The following is a 20,429-nucleotide window of genomic DNA, read 5'->3' on the forward strand; positions in this document are numbered from 1 at the left end:
GCATCCTTAATCACTAGACCACAGCCTCAAGTGCCACATCCACTCTTCTTTTAAACACCTCCAGGGATGGCAACACTCAGAAGAGTTGTGTAGTCCACAGGAAGAGGAGTCACAATCAGGAACATCACCAGTATTAGCTCACCTGAAATGGAGTCTTCCTACACAGCAAGACCTAAAGTCATGTAATAGGCTGTGACTAAATTGTGGTGCAAATGGGGGAAGACCACCAGCTAGCCTGCCTGGCATGCAGATGTGGCATTCTGAGATATGGTTTAATGGCTATGGTGGCATTAGGTCAATGGTTGGATTCAGTTATCTTAGAGGTCTTCTCCAAGAAAAACAATTATTCTGTAATCCTGTGGCTCTTAAAATAGCAATGTAATACTTGCTGTCAACTAACTGATCTATCAACCACATTCAAGGTTTTCATCTAATGATAAAAATATTCATTATTAGGGCATTTGTCTGGCATTTGTCTTGCATTTGCAGGTGAATACAATGAGTGCATTCATCACCATATTACACCATTGGTGTAGTCTTTCCACACTTCTGGTGAACACAGAGACTATATTCTTGTGGTGAACCCTTTCAACCTGAATTCATCCCTTGTTACTGCCAAAAAATCCTGAGGAAAGCCTTGCATGTGCATGCTGTCTGCTCCATCACAAGGTGTCAGGCAGAGCACCAATAATTTCCAGCCAGAACACAGGGCTTCCTGGCCAGCAGGATGATAAAAACATCTGTTGCTTCTGCATTGGCAGCCAGCTGGCTGGCAGGTTGAAAAACACATGTATCTTCTCTGAAGAGTCACTAATTACAAAGAGCTAGCTCCTCTGGATCAGCAGCCAGCAGTGGTCAGTGGTTTGCTACGCTGTAATGAGAATATCAAGGAGCCAGGAGCTGGAGCTGGGAAATGGGGAGGACCACAGGGCAGGCTGGGGTATAGTAGGATGAATGATACATGACAGGGGAAACTCCTGCAATTTTACTGGAAGACTTTTAAAGAGGGATTGGATCAACTGTGAGGAGCACCTTCACTGGCAGATCCAGAGGTGTGGTGGGGAAGGCTGCTTCAGAAATGAGAGTCTTCAAAGTAAGATGGTGATGGCAACGGGCTACATGGAAGTTACAAGAAATACAGTGGCAGAAAAACACTGAAGGACAAAAATTACTGTGACAGGCAACATGGAGAGTAAGAAGATGCATTACATTCCCTTGCACCTATCTCCATTTGAAACCCAAACCCCTCTTTAATTAAGTTACAACTTAAACAGTAGAATATACACTTGTCTCAAATAAAACCAAGCCATATTGCTGGTTCCAGTGATATTCTTTACTCTATGTTTCCAAACTAGCAAGCTCTTTCCAAAGAGCTCATATTTGTTTAAGTTCACAGCACTGGCTGCTTTTGCAAAGCAAGAAAAGAAATGCCCAGTTAACTGCATTTGTTGCCTATCCCCTAGTAAAATAAATGGATACAAGAAGGAGAAGGATTGGAGAGGTTGTGCTTACTTTGAATGACCATCTCTCACTTCTCATTTGCTCCCTGTGTAAGAACTGGGGCCAATGGATGTAAACTACAGCACAGGAAATTCCACCCCAACATGAGGAAGAATTTCTTTACTATAAGAGTCACAGAGCAATGGAACAGGCTGCCCAGAGAGGTTGTGGAGTCTCCTTCTCTGCAGACTTTCAAGACCTGTGCAACTTGTGCTAGATTCTACGGTCCTGTTCTGACAGGGTGGTTGGGCCCAAAGATCTCCAGAGGTCCCTTCCAACTGCTAGCATGCTGTGACCACCATCTCCACTAGCTGAGCAATGAGGACTTATTGTGTTTAACCAGATCAATCTTCAGTTCTTAAAAGTAAAGTGAAAAGTATCTCTTAAGTAGCTGTTATTCTGTGGGCTAAGCAAGTATCTCACATTAGTCTCAGAGTATAAGGTTGGACTCAATTCTCCACAGGGAAGGTGGTGTGAAAAGAAGCAACCTCCAAAACATGTCTTTCACAAATAGGAAGGAATTCACCAAACTTGCATTCCAAGATAACTGCATAAGGACTTACCACCAATAACCTTGAACAGAAGGATTAAAAGCCTTGTTCCTGTTGTATATCAACAAAGCAACACACTAATGCCACCAGAAAATTCGTGATAAGGCATTAAACTTAAATCTCAGTCAAATCTGACCAGCATTTGAAATTTGGTGCTAAAAACTATCCTTAACATAGCTGCCAAAAGGCAGGATAAGCTAAGCAAGACAGTTACAGATGAAATCTGGCTTTGTTCCAAGTGATAGGTTGGATAATTTTCCCACCTTTTTTGCTTCTCACTTGCTCTCTGATCGTGCTTTGGTTTAAAGAAAGCTGCTGAACTTTCTGTCATGCATATTTAATTCATCCCAAAGTAAAAATAATATCTTTTGTCATTGTAGGAAACCTTCTCCCCTAATAATTTCAAGCAGAAGTTTGTTACTGATATATTTACAGAAAAGCAATATAAATCCATTCGCAGAATAGACAAGTCAAAGTCCCCCTTGAATCAGGCAAATCTAAACCAGTGCTTTCCTGTGCAATGTCCCTCCAGGATTAAAATATTCATTAAAGGTGGGACAGAAGGAACAAAAAAAGAAACACAAGCCAGCAGTGTGTACTTGCAGCCCAGAGAGCAACCAGACCAAGAGAAGTGTGGCCAGCAGGTCGAGGGAGGTCATTCTCCCCCCTCTACTCCACTCTGGTGGGACCTTGCCTGGAATACTGCATCCTGTCTAGATCCCCTGTTACAAGAAGGATGTGGACATGCTAGAACACATCCAGAGAGGGGCCACAAGGATGAGCAGAGGGATGGAGCTGCTGTCCTAAGAAGACAGACTGAGGGAGTTGGGGCTGTCCAGTTTGGAGAGTAGAAGGGTCTGAGGAGACCTCATTGTGGACTTCCAGTGTCTGAAGGGGGGCAACAAGAAAGCTGGTGAGGAACTTTTTAGGGTGTCAGGATAGTGATAGGTCTGAGGGGAATGGAACAAAACTAGAAGTGGGAAAACTCACATTGGATGTTGAGAAGTTCTTCAGCATGAGGGTGGTGAGATCCTGGAATGGGTTGCCCAGGGAGGTGGTGGAAGCCTCATCCCTGGAGATTTTTAAAGCCAGTCTGGATGTAGCTCTGAGCAACCTGATCTCGTGTGAGGTGTCCCTGCCCATGGCAGGGGGGTTGGAGCTAGATGATCCTTGAGGTCCCTTCCAGCCCTAACAGTTCTACAGTCCTACGATTCTAAAGAGGTGGTTTAGCACTCAGGTTACAGAAAGGGTACTGAACAGCTGCAAGCCCACACCTTGAAAATGTAGCATTGCATCTAGAGAACGTTTGGATGCCTGTACAGGCTTCTTTGACATGCACTCAGATTATAAAGCCTTGGAGAATAGGCATTGCTCTGAAATAAGCAGCCCTTCGTGCTTCCAATTCGGAATGCCACGGTAATAATCTGCTTGTATTTCTCCAGTGCCCTCTACTGGGAACAAAACGATCACATCTTTCCCACAGTTAGTTTGCTGAATGCTCTACTGATCCTGTGTAAGGTGTGCAACTCTTTTTACTTAACAATCCATAGAAAGCTTAGAGGTAAAACAAGCAGAGTCAAGGAAACGCCTTGGCATCATGTAAGTTTGTCCAGATGTGGTGGTGAGGGAAATGGTTTAGTGCCAGTTTTGGTAAAGAAACATAATGATTGGGCACGATGATCATCAAGACCATTTCCAGCTGAAACTGTTCGAAAATATTCTGAATTTCAAATCCAGAACCTGTAATGTCCTGGATTGGAAATGTAATTTCTTTTTCTCTTCCCTTTTCTCTTTCCTTTTCTTATTTTTTTTTTTCTTCTTTTTCTTTTCTTTTTTAAAATATTTTTCTTTTTCCTTTTTTCTTTTTCTTTTTTAATTTTCATTTTTTCTCTCTCCTCTTTCTTTTCTCCTTTTCCCCTTTTCCTTTTATTCCACTTTTCATTTTTCTTTTCCCCTTCTTTTGTCCTGTTCACTTTTTCCTCTTCATCTTTCCCTTTCCTCCTTTTCCCCTTTTTCTCTTTTTTCCCTTTTCTCCTTTTCCTTTTTGTTTTTAGTAGAAATAATGCACAATGCTTCACTTCGACAGAGAAGCTACTTTAACAGACTGATTCTGTAATCAGTCTTCTTTTAATTATTGAAAACAAAGGGAAAATAATATTGGTGCCAATGAGAAAATAACATTGAAGAGAAGGGCAAGCAGTTAATAAACACTATGCCCTGAGATGATAATTAAACAATTTGATTTTCAGTGTAAGAGAGAAAAAAATACGGGAGGGCAAGGTTTGAAGATAACTTCAACCTCTTCCCTTGTCTCAAGGTACAAACAGAACAGAGATTAAGCACGAGGTTAACCTTCTGTCTGAAATGTGTTTTAAAAGACTAAACAATATTCCAAAGGACAACATGTACTTTTTTTTTTCCTGTTTAGCAAGTAGACTTAGATGATTGACTTTTTTTCTGCCTCCTCTAAATACAAGGGATTTGGAGCTAGAAAAAGGGTGCATTGAAGGAAGAGAAGCCCTGCCTCCAGCATTCAGTCTCACCCTCCTGGCAGCCTGGCCTGGCAGAGCTTGTTTTCTTTCCATTCAAAATTCTCTTCAGATTTTAGGTGCTATTGTTCATTCCCTGGCTGGCTTCCTGTCTGCTGTACCATTATTGCTAGGTACAAAGCAAAGTGGTGCCATGGCGACAGTCAAATTGTAAATTATTAAAGAAAATGAAGAACTGGATTGAACACACACCAAAAAAAATAACTATAAAGGCTATTTGGCTCTAGTGGAACTAATATCATTACCTTTTCAATCATTTCAGAGATGTTGAAGCTCACTTCTGCTTTGCTTGTTTGGGAAAATAATCTATTATTGCTAATGAAACAGTTCAGAAATGTTTTGTATTGAATAACAACATTTAACTACCATGCAGAGATGGAAAACAATCACAGACCAATCCAGGCTGTCAAAAGCCCAGCAGTACTAATGGCCTGAGGTGTAATATGTTAGTTGGCTCAGTACGGGTTGACCTGCAACATTTGCAAGCTCTTAAGGTCTCTCTGGATAAAGAAAGGAAAAGCTGACTGTGGTGGTTTTAGAGTTAACAGTCTAGTTTCATTCAAAATGATGAAACAATGAACTGTATTGAAAACAGAAGAACAATAATAGATAAGATACAGAACCACAGAATGTCAGGGGCTGGAAGGGACCTCAAAACATCATCCAATTCAACTCCTCTGTCAGAGCAACACTGTCTATAGCAGATAATATTGGAACCCATCCAGAAGGGTCTTGAATATGTCCAGAGAGGAAGATTCCACAATCCCCCTGGGCAGCCCTGTTCCAGTGTTGTCATCCTCACAGGAAAAAAATTCCTCCTCATGTTTACATGGAACTTCCTATGCCTCAGCTTCCACCCATTGCCCCTTCTCTTATCATTGAGCATCACTGAACAGAGCCTGACTCCATTCTCTTGACACTCACCTTTTACATATTTATAAACATTAATAAGGTCACCTCTCAGTCTTCTCCTCTCCAAGCTAAAGAGCCCCAGCTCCCTCAGGCTCTCCTCGTAGGGAAGATGTTCAACTCCCTTAGTCATTTTTGTGGCTCTGCACTGGACTCTTTCAAGCAGTTCCCTGAGGTCCTTCTTGAACAGTGGGGCTCAGAATTTGACACAGTACCCCAGGTGTGGCCTCAACAGGGCAGAGTATAGGGCGGGAGAACCTCTCTCAACCTACTAGCCACCTCCCTTTTAATATACCTCAAAATGACATTGGCCTTCTTGGCCACAAGAGTACATTGCTGACTTATGGTCAAGCTCCCATCAATTGGGACCTCCAGCTCTTTCCCAGTCTATACCATTCCATTTGCTTATTGTTTAGGATAAAAGTCTATTGTATAAACTCTTCTCTTCCCACTCTTCTCCTTTCTCCACCCTGACTGCTGACTGATCTCGCATGGCTGCACTAATTTTGGCTGAGTAGGTAACAGTGAGCCTTATTTCTCTCAGGGGGCAGAGCTACTGCTTTTTTTCCCCCTGTTCAGGGGGGTGGGGGAACAACTCAAGTTTTTTTTTTTCCCAGTGTTATTACTGAATTATAAACAGTTGTAAATAGTTGTAAATATATGTAAATATATTTTTGTGCATATTTACTGTATTTTATGCTTTTAGATTTTAGCTTGCTGTAAATATATAGCTTCATTTGCTTCCAAACCTCCTGGGTTAGTCTGATAATTTTACTGGGGGGAATATTCAACCCACTACACCATCCAAGCCAGCAACTGCAAATCACAACCCCAACTTTCTGAAGCTGACAGTTTCACCACCTTCTTAGAACCCTGCAAGACAAAGATGACAAATACTACTGAAGAACACTTATGTTTCTTCTCTGAAACCTGCCAGTTTCCTGACTTCCCCAACTGCTCCTGAATCAAGCCCCAAAGAAAACAAAAAAGGAATGCACAGAAACTGACATTCCATGTAGAATTCAGCAAAACCCTTTCTGCTCTCCTCTGGACCCTACAGCTGTCGCAGCACCAACAGCCACCTTTGCATTTCCACCATGGATTTACTCCTGGTCCCAGTAACCTGCATTTCTCCCCAGGTTCACCTGTAGCATTCTCAGTGCAGACTGTAAACAGAGCACTTCTGTCCTGTTCTCTTTCCATTGACATGCCCTCAGTGGCTGTATGCTGTTAGCTGTTTTTCCCCCAACTCCTGCCCAAGGACACCCCAGAGCCTGTAAGCCCAAAAACTGCATCACTATTGGTGGTGCCACAAGTAACACTGAGTAGTTTCTACCAACTCCCTGAGTATTTGCCAGTTCCTAATAACTCAGCTGCCAGGTAACGAAAGCATTGGTCAGAACATCAGCTCCATGTTTGCTGGAGGAAAGGTAGTGAAAAGGGCTAACTGCAGGAGAGGACAAGAGAACACAAACTCCTTTGTGGTCCCCTATGATGACCACAGGAAGATAGGGCTAAAACACAGCCTGTCCTATTTCCCAGAGGTGAGATGACCTGGCTTTTCTAGAGCTTGGCCCATCAAAAAATCAACAAGAAAGAGGGAGAGGAGTGAGTTTTAATCCTGTGGTTTTAATTTCTAAAACCAAGCTGCCAGTGATGAGTACCTCACAGCAGAAAAGATGTTTCAGAGTGAAAAAGATGGGCTTGTGAAGATGTAACCCTGCAGGCTGTGAGTGCAGGGAAAGGGCCACCATGCTCATAAGGGGCTGACACAGTGGGACTCGCTGGGAACAGGCTGCTCCCTAGTGAAGCAAAAATACAGTGGCCATCTGCCACAGGTTCACAGGGCATTAGGGGTTGGAAGGGACCCAAGGAGATCATCAGGTCCAACCCCCCTGCCAGAGCAGGACCACACAATCTGGCTCAGGTCACACAAGAACACATCCAGACAGGCCTTGAAAGTCTCCAGGGAAGGACATTCCACAAACTCTCTGGGGAGCCTCACAGAAATCAGGGGGAAAAACTGAGACACATTGGTGATGCACCACCACAGCAGCCACGGCAGCATCCCTGCACTTCACAGAGTGCAACAGAAAAGGCACTGCAAGTGCAAGACCAAAGTCTGCTGAGCAGGTAGCAGCTCTGCAAAGGCACAAATCTTATCTCTGCTCACTTCCGAGACCTGCCAAACTCATGTTTCTGGGGCTCTTGCCACTTTTCTTTGGAGCACCCATCACTTGTAGTAACCAATGTGCCCTGCAAGTAACATCTCCTTTCCTGAGCCAGGAACAGGCACAGTGTTTATAAAGATTTCCTACAGCACACACAGCCATGTCCAGAGGGACAATTGTCCTCACAGCAGGATATGAACTGTACAGTGGGAAAGGACACTGAGACTAGAGCCTGAAACAGCTGTTTCAGTTTTCCCAGCTTAGACCAAATTCTTTAATATTTCAATGTGATTTTTAATGTATGAATAAATACTGCTTTAATAAAAGGAGTAATTTCTGTAACCATAGATTATTCTGTTTGTTTGTTTGTCTATTTGTTTGTTTTACACAGCTCCTCTCATGCAATATTTATCAACCCATTACCATCCCTTCTCTGATAATTTCACCAGCACATTGAAAGACTGCTGGGCAAGCCAGAAAATGCAATTGCTGTTTTCACAGCTTATTGTGCACCTCCAAAAGAAGCTTCTAGCAGCAGATGAATGCCTCTCATTGTTTTGTGGCAAATTACAGCACACTGGGAAATCAAATGTCAGCCTCCAACGTATCATTCTTCCACTTAAAGGTCACATCTTGTCTTAATGGGATAACTGGAATGTCTGCTGTGAGTTCACAGCCCTAAAACTTCCCTCTTTTGCTTCTGCAGGTGCTGCCTTCTGACAGTTCCTTTGCAGTAAAGCATCACATAAATGCACATAGACACAAATGTAGACAGTGGTGCTGGGCAAGTAGATGAGACAACTTCACTGATATGAAGAAACTAACTACTCTTTTCCCAGTCATTTTATTTTAGAGGGGAAATGGTACTATAGTGAAAGGGAGATGACCTTGCCCCCAGAGCCATCTCCAGCCTAAACAGCCCCAATTCTCACAATCTGTCTTCACAGGAGAGTGCTTCAGACCCCTGACCATTTTCATGGCCCTAAATTACATTCAAACGTAGTTGGACCTTTACTGGGCATGCAATGAAAACTGTCAGAATTTGGTTTTCTTCCCTTCAAAGACGTGGAGTTTCTCCTACCCTGTCCATTTCCACCCAATCAATAGAGTCAATATGTTTTGAAATGTGATTTACTGTTTGGCTATTTACTTACTGTTTGGGGTTTTTTATTAACAGCTGTGGAAGTATGCCATTTAATCTGCCTTGTCAAATGATTTTATGGGGATATTAAAATATATTTCTTATTTGCAATTAGCATTAAACCAGGAATTCTTACAGTCTCACTCCTGTACCAGTAAATCACCAGCACTTTTATCACAGAATCACAGAATTGTCTGGGCTGGAAGGGAACTCAAGGATCACCTGGCTCCAACCCCCCCTGCCACAGGTAGGGACACTTCACACTAGATGGGGTTGTTCAGAGCCACACCCAGCCTGGCTTTAAAGACCTTCAGGGATGGGGCTTCCACCACCTCCCTGGGCAACCTGTTCCAGGGTCTCACCACCCTCATGCTGAAGAACTTCTTCCTAATATCCTGCCTGAATCTACCCACTTTTAGTTTTGCTTATATTACTAACAATGCCTGTCAAAGTTAGCTCCAGATAATCCATACATGCTGCATATAAATTTGTGCCCTACTACTCCTGTACCTGGGATCTCTAAAGCCATTGTGAAATGAGTCTACAGCAGCTTGGATCCATAGAGTCATAGAACGGGTTGGGTTGGAAGGGACCTTAAAGATCATCTAGTTCCAACCCTCCTGCCATGGGCCAGATTGCTCGAAGCCCCATCCAACCTGGTCTTAAGCACTTCCAGGGATGAAGCTTCCACCTCAAGCATCCAGCCTCAGGGTATTTTAATTGATAGTGACATGGTCAATAATAAACAACATTGCGAGAAAATAGTCTGCTGCACTACAACAAATTCAGAGCAACAGTTGTTAAAAGCTGGGAGATACCTTCATTATACTATGGAAACAAAAGACTTGCCACTGGGTGTGTGTGCACACTCATGTGCAGTGCACATGAGTTATGTGCCAGTGTTTGATATCAAAGCTCTTGCTGCAGAAAGAGAAGCCAGTGCAGTCTGGTAGATAATACCAAAAAATCCCCCCCCAGCTCACCTTCAGGCATCTAAGCTCCAATTCTCATGCAGAGATTCAGCTAAGTGCCCAACTGCTGTTCCCCAAACCAGTACTTCCTAAACCTAGGGTTTGATTCTTATTTTCACATTTAATGCAGTGTCATTGTGGATCATCTCTTCCAAATTTGGCAGAATACTTAGGAAGCCTCTTCTCTCCAAAGAGCATTCACAGCAACACCAGAGTCCCAGTGAGCATCCCCATGCCTGACACCAGCACTAAACAAACAGCCAGCTTCCACACACCTGGGGCAAGCTACAGATGTCCTTTTGCTTTTCTGCTGGTTTTCATTGTTAATGAAGACTGAGAGTCTTACAAACTTCTTGCACTTTCAGTGCAGAGGAGGAGCTCCATTTCCTTTCAACAGCTCTTTCTCAAGTGCCATACCAAAACAAGAGGGAGTCCAGTGCTGAAGCTACTACTGGTCACCAAAGCTAACATTTCTGAAGGTGGGCAGCTAACTTTTTACATCTCCACTTCTTTTCTTGTCTTTTGTTTGCTTGTCTGAACACCTCTCTAGCTTAATTACCAACAATGCTTATCCAATCCTGCACTGAGTGGGATGAAAAGCAGATGCTTACCCATTAGTGCACTGCAGAAACACTTCCCAACTTTTCAGTTTGTTACCAATGCTGTGAGCTGGAAAAATCAATCCGTGAGCTAACATACAGATGAGCACAGCAAGCAATTTATTTCTTCTGTAGTGCTTTTGTAATAAGAGGCAGAAGATTTGTAGGAGCAAAACAGTTTTGAAGTGAAGAAGAGATTAAACAGACCAAGCAGATGATCATTCACTGGGAAGCACCTGAGTGACAGAACTAAGTAACCTGCTCCTGACCTGGCCATAGCATCCAAACTACACTACCTAAAGTCTTAATGTTTTTTATCTTGCAGCTAGGTGTTCAGGTGTTTCTAGATGAAGGCAAGGATCAAAACACCACTGGGTTTTGCCTTTCAGCTCCTCACTTGGAGAAATTGCCCTTTTTCATGTTGCAATGGCTGCCTAAGAAACCACTATTGGAAAATGACTTAATCATGAAAGACAACATGGAACAACCCACAAGGTTTGCTTGATTTCAGCATCTGAGAGTATCGATTTGTGTTCACTCTCCGAACTCAGTGCAATATGAATGGTAATGGAAGAAGAGAGAGGAACTGTCGAATCTCCTCTAAGGAGTTCCAACTACTCAACTCCTCTGGGCAGGTGGCATGACTAACCTGGGAAAGGCAAGGCAGGAGGTGGAGGAAAAGGTTGTTCAGAGGCATCAGTCACACAGACAGGACTGCAGCTCAGCCTGGGGAAATAAATGAAGAAGCATGAATGATAAATGCTTCATTTTTAGGATTCTCTTAGAGATTCATTTCTTCGTGAGTGATTCATTGTTTTGCTCCTTGATTCTCAGGTTATCTTCATAAGCATTTGAAAAACTTTTATTCAGTAATAAAAGGAAATAAAGTTTGAAGTCTCATTTCATAAATCATACCTGACACTCAAAATCTGCTGAAGTATCAGGCTTGTTTTGCCGCAGCTCTCGGAAAAAGGAGCGCTCCCTGTGGATCGTGCAAACTCTGTTTGCATGCTCATGGAGTTCATCTCCACAGCGATTCTGAGGCTCTGAGGAGGGAGTCTGTCTCGCAGCCTTTGTCCATGCCTCGTAACCACCCTTCTCTTTCGCTGCTCTCTTCGCATCCCTGCCCTGTGGCAGGCAGAGAAAGTGGCTTTGTTCTTCAGCATTATTTACTTGGCCACGAATCCCTGTAACACAGACAAAAGATGGATTAAGTGTATTTGCTCTACCTTCTATGCAAATTAAATTCTGAAGAATTTAATTACAAAAAATAATTTAATTTCTGTAGAATTTCAATTTCCTTCTAATTAAACCTAAGTCAGAGCTACACCATGGCTCTACATAAGAAAACGGAGAGGGAGCTACTGTGACCTATGCATGTTCCAGACTGCCTTAGCATATTCTCTTGGTTTGCAGGACACACTTGCAAAAATAACTCCAAAATCTGAAAAAAAAATTAAGATAAGTAGGTATAGCTTGTACCAAACTCTGTTCTTGCTGCCCAGCTGAGCTCTCAAATGGTCTCAGAGAAAAATAAAGTGCCTTAATAGTCTGTTGTTTTCCTAGTCAACCCAGTCACCCCAGAACTTCAGAGAGTCACTTGCTTTGATGAAAGTTCCCAAGGCAGAAAGGAAATTTTAAAGTACTAGAAAGAAAGGTCTCATTATTTATCTGCATCAATATTACTTGTTTGTTAGGACAGAAACACCTCCCCAGAAGCTGCTGTTTATGCCAAAGGTGGCAAGACTATTTCCAGCCGGGAAGGATCTCACACAGCCTTCACTTGCCTGAAACATTTTATACCTCAGAAAACCCATTATTGGCAATTATGTTGGCATGGACTCTTCCACCTGCATCCCATGCCCTTCCCTAGCCAGTACCTCGAGGCATTCCCTGCATCGACTTCTCCTCAGGACACTACATAGTTGTGCTAGTTTGAAGCTAGCTAGAATGTTTTGGTGAAAAGAACTAGATTACAGGCTGTGAAAGGGAAACAATGGTGACTTCTACTTCACTCATAGGCTTGCTGAGAGGTCTAAGAGCAAGAATCCAAACATAGATAAGGGAGTTGCTCTCTGTCCAGGCTGTGGGCTGCATTCTCCTCTGTCTAACCTATCCTGATTAATCCACCTGCTTCCTAGCCCCCCTGGCTGACCATCCATTCTTCCTCGGGGCACAAGGCAACGTCTGGGGTAAGGTAGAGGGGTGGGAAAAGGTGGAAGGGTGTTTGGGAGTCTCTCCTGGGGACTCAGGTTTCTGGGAGGGTTGTTGTGTTTTTGTAGTATCTTTTACCTTGCATATTTCTGTATAAACTGTAAATATCTGCTTGTATATTGTGCTAAGCTGTAAATATAAAGCTTCATTCATTTTCCAGAGCTGGCTGAGTCTAGTCTAGGTGATTTACAAAGTGTGGGGGGTGGTGGGTAACACCCAAACCATCTCAACAGTCAGTACTTCTGTCGTCCAGGATTAAGCACATGAACTCAAAAATGCTTGCTGGCAGGGCAGGTAAGAGTGAGGGGTTGATAAGGGCATATCTTCTGACTACTTCAATTATCCAGATGGAGCTGCCATAATCATAGTATCATAGTAGTATCATCAGGGTTGGAAGAGACCTCACAGATCATCAAGTCCAACCCTTAAATCATAACCAAGGTCAGGAAATCCTATGGGTATTTTCTGCCAATGCTTTTTGGTGTGTTGGTTGGGGATTTTTTTCAGTCTGTCAGCAGATATTTTAAAAGGAAGAAGTTGATAATGAAATGAGAAGTTATAAATCTGATCTAGGGTAGGGTGTCCCTGCCCATGGCAAGGGGGATTGGAACTAGATGATCCTTGTGTTCCCTTCCAATCTGACTGATTCTATGATTCTATAAATGTTTCCTTTCTTGAAATGAAAACTCAGCTACCTGGCAAAAACAAAGTGCTGCTTTTCCCTCCTAAAGAGCCAGAGTTTGACTGATAACACAGTGATATTTGTCCCATCAAGAGCAAAATAAATGAGTTGAAATAACAGCTCAATTATATGAAAAAAAAACCCAACCAAACTCTAAATGCAGTGAGCTATGCATCCCCAAGAAATGTCAGGGATTACATTCCCACTGTGGTAACCCAGCAGTGCTGCTAAACTCACAGACCAACAGGGAAAGCAAACCCAAACCTGGCACCATCTGGGGGTGGTAGTGCTGCTGATGTGAATGCAATGATTAATGGGTCCATGATCAGTCCAGCACCCACCTTTGGTCTTCTCAGGGTTACAAAATGGCAACGTGGTTTCCACACAGCAAAGCACTGCTTATCCATAACACCTCCAGGCAAATGCCCATCCTCTCTGCTGAGGGTGTGACACACAAAGATCAGTGCACATCCCATTTCTCTCTTTCTAGGGGCCAGCCCAGCCATTTTGCACAGTTTTGGTTCTCATAAGTTCCATTTTTGAGCAGGTAAAGTTAAGCTGAACTGCTGGTGTGGATTAAGGATTAGCTGCCCAGCCCATGGAGAGGTCCTTCTGGGGAACTGAGCAGTCTGTCCATCCCGAGGGGGATGGCACCAGAAATTGTCTTACTCCATCCCATAATATTGTATCTTTATCTTCAATTTAAACTGACTGCAGAGTCAATTCTGCCTTTTTTCTCTCTCTTTCTCTGTTTCCCACCTCTTGTGCTACGCGTGGGGGAGGTTTGCAGCTAGGCTTGGCCTTGGCACAGCTAATGTCCTCTGTGCGTTTCGGGCTTGGTTCAGCAGTGGGGAGGGGGAAAACAGGCAAATAGGTGAGGCATGAGGCCTGGCCTTTAGGCCTGGTTGCACAGGGTAGGCTTTGGAGAGTTTTGGCCCAACGAGACTGTAAGGCTGAACATGAACCTGTGCATTTTGTAGGTCTGTATGCAGCTGTATATAGCATTTCCATTTAAACCTGCAGTTCAGTGTGGAGTGTTTTTAGTTCACTTCTTTGGGCAGGGGTGAAAGAGCTTTTGTGTCCTCTCAAACCCAAGACCCCTGGAGCTCTTAAAAGTTGTCTTTCAGATCCATCTCCTTCAGGGAGCAGCCACACCAGACCCACAGCAATATGTACAGCAGTGACAATGCTGAGCACAGAATCACACAATCAACCAGGCTGATAAAGACCTTCGATGCAAGGTTGGATGTGGCACTTGGTGCCATGGTCTAGCCTTGGGCACTGTGGTAAAGGGTTGGACTTGATGATCTGTGAGGTCTCTTCCAACCTTGGTGATACTGTGAGATCATCAAGTCCAGCCTATCACCTAACCCTTCTGATTAACTAAACCCTGGCACTAAGTGCCACGCACAGCCTGCTCTTAAACACCTCCAGGGACAGTGACTCCACCACCTCCCTGGCAGCACATCCCAATGCCAATCACTCTCTCTGGGAAGAACTTCCTCACATGCAGCCTAAACCTGCCCTGGGGCAGTTTGAGATTGCTTCCTCTTGTTCTGTCACTGAGTGCCTGGCAGAAGAGACCAACCCCACCTGGCTACAGCCTCCCTTCAGGTAGTTGTAGAAAGCAATGAGGTCTCCCCTGAGCCTCCTCCTCTCCAGGCTAAACAAACCTAGCTCCCTCAGCCTCTCCTTGAAGGGCTTGTGGTAATTCCACATTGTCTTTGTGTTCTGTCATTCCTCAGATGTTTCTGTGACAACAGGCAAAAATTCAGGAAAGGTTTCTCTGTCAGTAGCCAGAGGTGCAAAAACAACCCACAGAAAATAGTAGTTTTCAGATCTCTTGAGCGATTTAGAGTGTACAGTTGTACATACTTCTTCTTTTCAGTGGTCCACAGCAATAAGACAAAGAGCAACAGATACAAACTGGAACATAGAAGGTTTCACCTCAGCATGAGGAGAAATTTCTTTCCAGTGAGGGTGGCAGAGCCCTGGAACAGGCTGCTCAGAGAGGTTGTGGAGTCTCCTTCTCTGGAGACTTTCAAAACCTGCTTGGATGCATTCCCGTGCGAACTACCCCAGGGGACCCTGCCTTGGCAAAGGGACTGGACTCAATGATCTCTGGAGGTCCCTTTGCAACCTTATGTTTCAAAATGAAATTCCAGCTAAAACACTGAGGTGAAACAAACTCTGCAAACTCCATGGAAATTGTCCTACCCCTAGAAAAAAAACCCAAAAAGCTCTCAAAATCAAACTGATTTATCACATCAAAAAACCTGAGCAACCTTAAAAACACGCAGTGGGGCTTGGTTGTGCAGTGACTCTCTTCTTTAAGTGCTAGCTGGTTTCAGAGTGCTATGAGCATAGAATATTAAACACCTAAATTCCCTGTGATGTTGCTTCCCCTTTCAAAAGCAGGAGGCTGAAGCTTATTTATTTTAGAAGAAGAAGAATTGCATGGAGGGTGGGGTGGATTTTTGTTGTTTTTTAGTAATATCTGAAATTATTACCTACCACAGCCACTATAAATATCTTTCTGTATGGATTTGTGGTAGAAATTTCAAATGCATCCTGTACTGCAGGAGCCAGAAAAATGACTGTGAAGCCACAGACGGGAGTAACTCTTTGCCAGTAAAGCCAGCATCCACAGTGACTTTGAGAATCCATAAGATCTGATCTTCTTTCCCTTAGGTCATACTTGCATCACATTAAAGCTACTGATGAAATGCGAGGAAAACACAGTCTTTAATAGCTTGTTAATACAGTGTGGTGGTGGTGAGTTGGATTTTTCTTTCTCCTGCTCTTAACAGATAGGCTCTCAGACATCTGAGAAGCAGACCACGTCCTGGAAGCAATGCCAGGCTCCTCTCACCACAGACTCGGGAGGAACAAGACTGAGTTCTTAATGCTGAGGTATTAAAAAAAGAGGGGAAAAAAACCCAGACCCAGCCAGGCTGGATGAGGCTGTGTGCAGTCTGATCTAGGGTAGGGTGTCCCTGCCCATGGCAGGGTGGTTAGAATTAGATGATCCTTGTGGTCCCTTCCAACCCTGACTGATTCTGTGATGTCCCAAAGTGCCATGTTCTTGTGCTTCTTGAACACCTCCAGCAACGGCGACTCCACCACCTCCCTGTGCAACCTATTCCAATGCTCTCGTATCCTTCAAGAGCAAGTCTGGTTCTCCACAGCTCCAGCCCTGGCAAAGTCAGCAGCAGGATGCTGGCTTTCCTTCACCATCCCTGCATTTTAGCAGTGCTTACAGCCTCTTACCACAGGTGGCTGCCTCTCTGGCTGTGCTTAAATTGGTCCCACTATTTTTATGTACTATGTATACTGGGGCTGTCAAACAACGGAGTGGTAATGTACAGCCAGGGAATATAAAAGAAAATAACAATGCCATACTGTTAGCATGAATAAGAAGGGAAAATGGTTCAGCATGTTCTTATCTGTGCATATAAAAAGAAAATCCAGTCCCAAAGGTATGCACCTGTGTGGGAGTTATCAGCCAAGTCTGGCAACTAGTCAGTTTTCTAATTAGGAATTAATTTCTCTGAAGTAATCACAGTGAACTAAAGAGGAGCACTTATATACAGGTTGCCAGGTAGTACTGAGACTACAGAGACAGTCTCAGACCTGGAGCAACCTGGTTTCAGCAGAGCACTGCATTGTGACACATGGTGTCACATGCACTGCCACCATCTGCTTGCCCCAAGGCAAGCTGTGCAGGCTAACTCCGAACCAGGCTGCAGGGAGCTGCAGCAGCGTAGCACTGGGACCATTCAGCAGCAAAACACCAGTGGGCATTTGCCTTCCTATCAACATCAGCATCCTGAGAGCAAAAGCACTCTAGTTGTAACATTCCACCATTTGCTCCATGCAGTTGACAGCAAGCATTGAGGGACAGCTCTGCCACATCCCACATAAGGTCTTACCAAGCAGCGGGTTGCTCTTCCCCACTCTCTACTACTGTCTACAAAGTGATGTTTGGAGCATGTATAAGCACTAGGTTGAGTAAGAATTGTCTCCTGTGTGTTCTCAGCCCAGATCTCACTATCAGGTTACAAGTTTTGGGCTGACTTTTGCCTAGGCATAATAAAACTGACATTCCAGCATTACATGTCTCTGGGACATATTTTTAGCTACCCCTTTTTCTCCTTATGCTATCCAAGCAGAGAGAAGAAGGAAAAAAGACACATTCCTTTTATCTTTCTGCTTTCCATCAGGCTTCTGCATTTACCCCTTTGCAGGGGTAAACACCCAACTTTCATCACATCTGAGACCAGCTGGACAAAACCAGCCAGGCAACACCCACCAGAGACCCTGCAACGCAGAGCAACAAGAGATGTAAACAGGTCTTTGTGCTGCTAGTGCTAAAGTAACAGCTGGCAGATCTTTCTCCCTTTCTGGTGAAGGAAGAGCCACAAATGTAAAATAACTATTGCTTGAAAAGTCACAGAAAAAGCTAAATTATCTCTGGGCCTGCATCCAAAATCTCAGGACACAAAATGGCAATGTTAGTACATAAAATCTGTAGAGCAAAATGGTGAGCTCTGTCCATCTCTAGCTGAAACAAGCCCTCTGCGAAGCCAGCCAAGCCCAAGCGATTGCTAGCACTTTCAAACAGACCAGATCTCTTGGCTGCTGCTTCTGAGATAAGTCTTAGGGGCATCTAAACTCCAAACACCAGCTGGGCTGTCACTGCTAGCCTGGCCACTTTCTGTCAAAATAGTAGTGCCAAGTAAGTTGATTGTGTGGTTTGTAGCCGAGTTGAGTTCTCAATCACACAAACACTGCCTGTGTTGTTGTTGTTTACTCCGGCTTTCAGCCTCAAACCCTTTCCTGTAGGTCATACTGCATCTCCTCCCATTCTAGTATGCCATGAGACTTGCCAGGAAGCTCTGTTTGTTAAACAAAGCTGACTGACATTTCTGAAAACCTTTCCTAATGGACCAGCCTCATCATCATAACCTCAGCAGCTGGATGCACAAAGCTCAGAGGGATTTGGGAGCAGTGATCAGCGGCTGATGCTCTTCTGCAGAAATCCTTGCTGCTTTCTCATTCCCAGAATGTCAGTGTCCCTTCTGCTACAACATTAAGCAACACACTGTTGGGTGTTTGTTCACCCTCACTCCAGGCAGAAGGCAAAACTATGTGCTTAATATAATAATCTCTGCATGCACAGCACATAATGGACCCTTACATGAGGACACAAAAGAAGCTAGCAGAGGAGCTGCCCTCACTGGAGACATTAGAATACTGAGGGAGCTGTGGTCCTAACCACTTCTTTTCTTTCATTTTCACAGTCTTTCAGGTCAGCTTAGCTTCTGAGGGGTATTTTAAAGATAAGGCCCAAGGTTTTGACAAAGATTTGATATGTGGGAAAAGTCACAGTGAAGATATTTGACCTTCCCATGAAAGAATCTTTACCGTAAGGGTCACAGAGCACTGGAACAGGCTGCCCAGAGAGATTGTGGAGTCTCCTTCTCTGGAGACTTCTGAGGCCTGTCTGGATGCATTCCTCTGTGACCTGAGCTAGATTGTGTGGTCCTGCTCTGGCAGGGGGGCGTTGGACTGTTCTCTTTGGGTTCCTTGCAACCCCTAACATGCAATAATCGCATGATCCTGTGAATCACAGAATGGTAGCTGTTACAAGGGACCTCCAGAAATCACTGAGTCCAAGCCTCCTGACAAGGCAGGATCACCTAGAGCAGGTCACACTGGAAAGCACCCAGGTGGGTCTTGAAAGTCTCCAGAAGAAGAGACTGCACAACCTCTCTGGGCAGCCTGTTCCAGTGCTCTGGCACCCTCACAGTGAAGAAGCTTTTTCCCACGCTGAGGTGGAACTGTGTTCCAATTTGTGTCTGTTGCCTCTTGTCCCACCAGAGGGCAGCACTGGAAAGAGACTTGCCCCTCCTTGGCACCCATCCTCCAGGTGTCTGTAAACATCAATAAGATGTTTGTGCTGAACCAAAAGGTTTCTTAAATCACTGCAGGGAGATGCCTTGAATATACCCTCAGCAGGAAAGAAAAAAGAAGGGTTTATTTAGGTCAATAAGGTTTTCCTGCTGTCAAATTGTGGTTCAAATTTGCCTTTTCAAATGGGACAGATGCAAATATAATTTAGACTAAGATTAGGCACTAAGGATGTATTTCAGGCACTATCCAGCCTTACTGTAACTCCTTCTGGTTCCACTTCAGCAGATAAATAATGCATGTTTTTCTTGTTCTGACAAGCCTATGGTATAGCCACTTATGTTCCTCCAGGGCCTGAATCTACAGCTATGGATACACATTAGCACCAAGCACTCAAGACTATTATCACCACCCTGAGCTGTGATTACTGAAACACCTACAAGTTACAGCATTGCATTTCATGAGGAAAGATTTAGATCTCATAACAGAGACAATTCTTACAAGAACCAATATAAGGAGGCTATTTTCAAACTTCAATAAACAAAAATCAAGTGAAGCACTTAAGCAATCCTCAGAAGAAGGGGAAAATACAGATCAGACATTAAGAGAAAACAGTTTACAATTATGAGGGGTTTTAGTGTATATATATATTTTAAAGGAACAAATATGAAAGCCCAAGCAGTAAAGAGCATGTTTGATAAACTACTTTTTTAAACTGTGTTTTAAACAGCCTCAGGTTGTGGCCTTCGTCATCTTTGAATCACCTTTTGAAATAACTGAGTATGGGGAGCTATCAGCCTGAACTCAGAATTATGCCTCACTTAGCATTTAAGTTACTTATCTTATTGGTTTTGAGGTGCCTGGGTTTACTTTATGTTTCACATTGGAAAGGTGCTACTGAATTTGCCTAAAGGGGCTATATTCAAAGTAGTGACAGGTGGCATCACCCATATATATACCACAGAATCACAGACTGGTAGGGGTGGAAGTGACCTCTGAGGATCCTTGAGTCCAATCCCCTGCTAAAGCAAGGTCACTGTTCTAAAATGCAGCTAAAGGAATCTTGAAAGTCTCCAGAGATGGAGACTCCACAGCCTCTCAGGGCAGCCTGTTTTGTTGTTCTGTCACCCCCAAAGTAAAGAAGTTTTTCCTTTTGTCTAGGGGTAGAACTTGCTGTGCTCCAGTTTGTACCCTTTGTCCCTTATCCTATCACTGGGCACCGCTGAAAA

General features: G+C 43.8%; 1 long non-coding RNA gene across 6 annotated transcripts in view; it reads right to left on the minus strand.

Moving 5' to 3' along the window:
* LOC135186516 (uncharacterized) overlaps positions 1-20,429 on the minus strand; it is a 234,956-nt gene that overhangs the window by 169,760 nt on the left and 44,767 nt on the right. For 3 of the 6 annotated variants that reach the window (XR_010306991.1, XR_010306992.1, XR_010306993.1), the window contains exons 3-4: positions 11,307-11,578; positions 11,041-11,117 (exon numbers count right to left, since the gene is read on the minus strand). This is a non-coding gene — a long non-coding RNA (uncharacterized LOC135186516). Of the gene's footprint in view, positions 1-9,525; positions 10,462-10,488; positions 11,118-11,306; positions 11,579-20,429 lie in introns of those variants that run through there. The other 3 variants (XR_010306994.1, XR_010306990.1, XR_010306995.1) reach the window with 2 other exon arrangements.

Source organism: Pogoniulus pusillus, chromosome 25, assembly GCF_015220805.1.
Source record: "Pogoniulus pusillus isolate bPogPus1 chromosome 25, bPogPus1.pri, whole genome shotgun sequence".
Taxonomy (NCBI): domain Eukaryota; kingdom Metazoa; phylum Chordata; class Aves; order Piciformes; family Lybiidae; genus Pogoniulus; species Pogoniulus pusillus.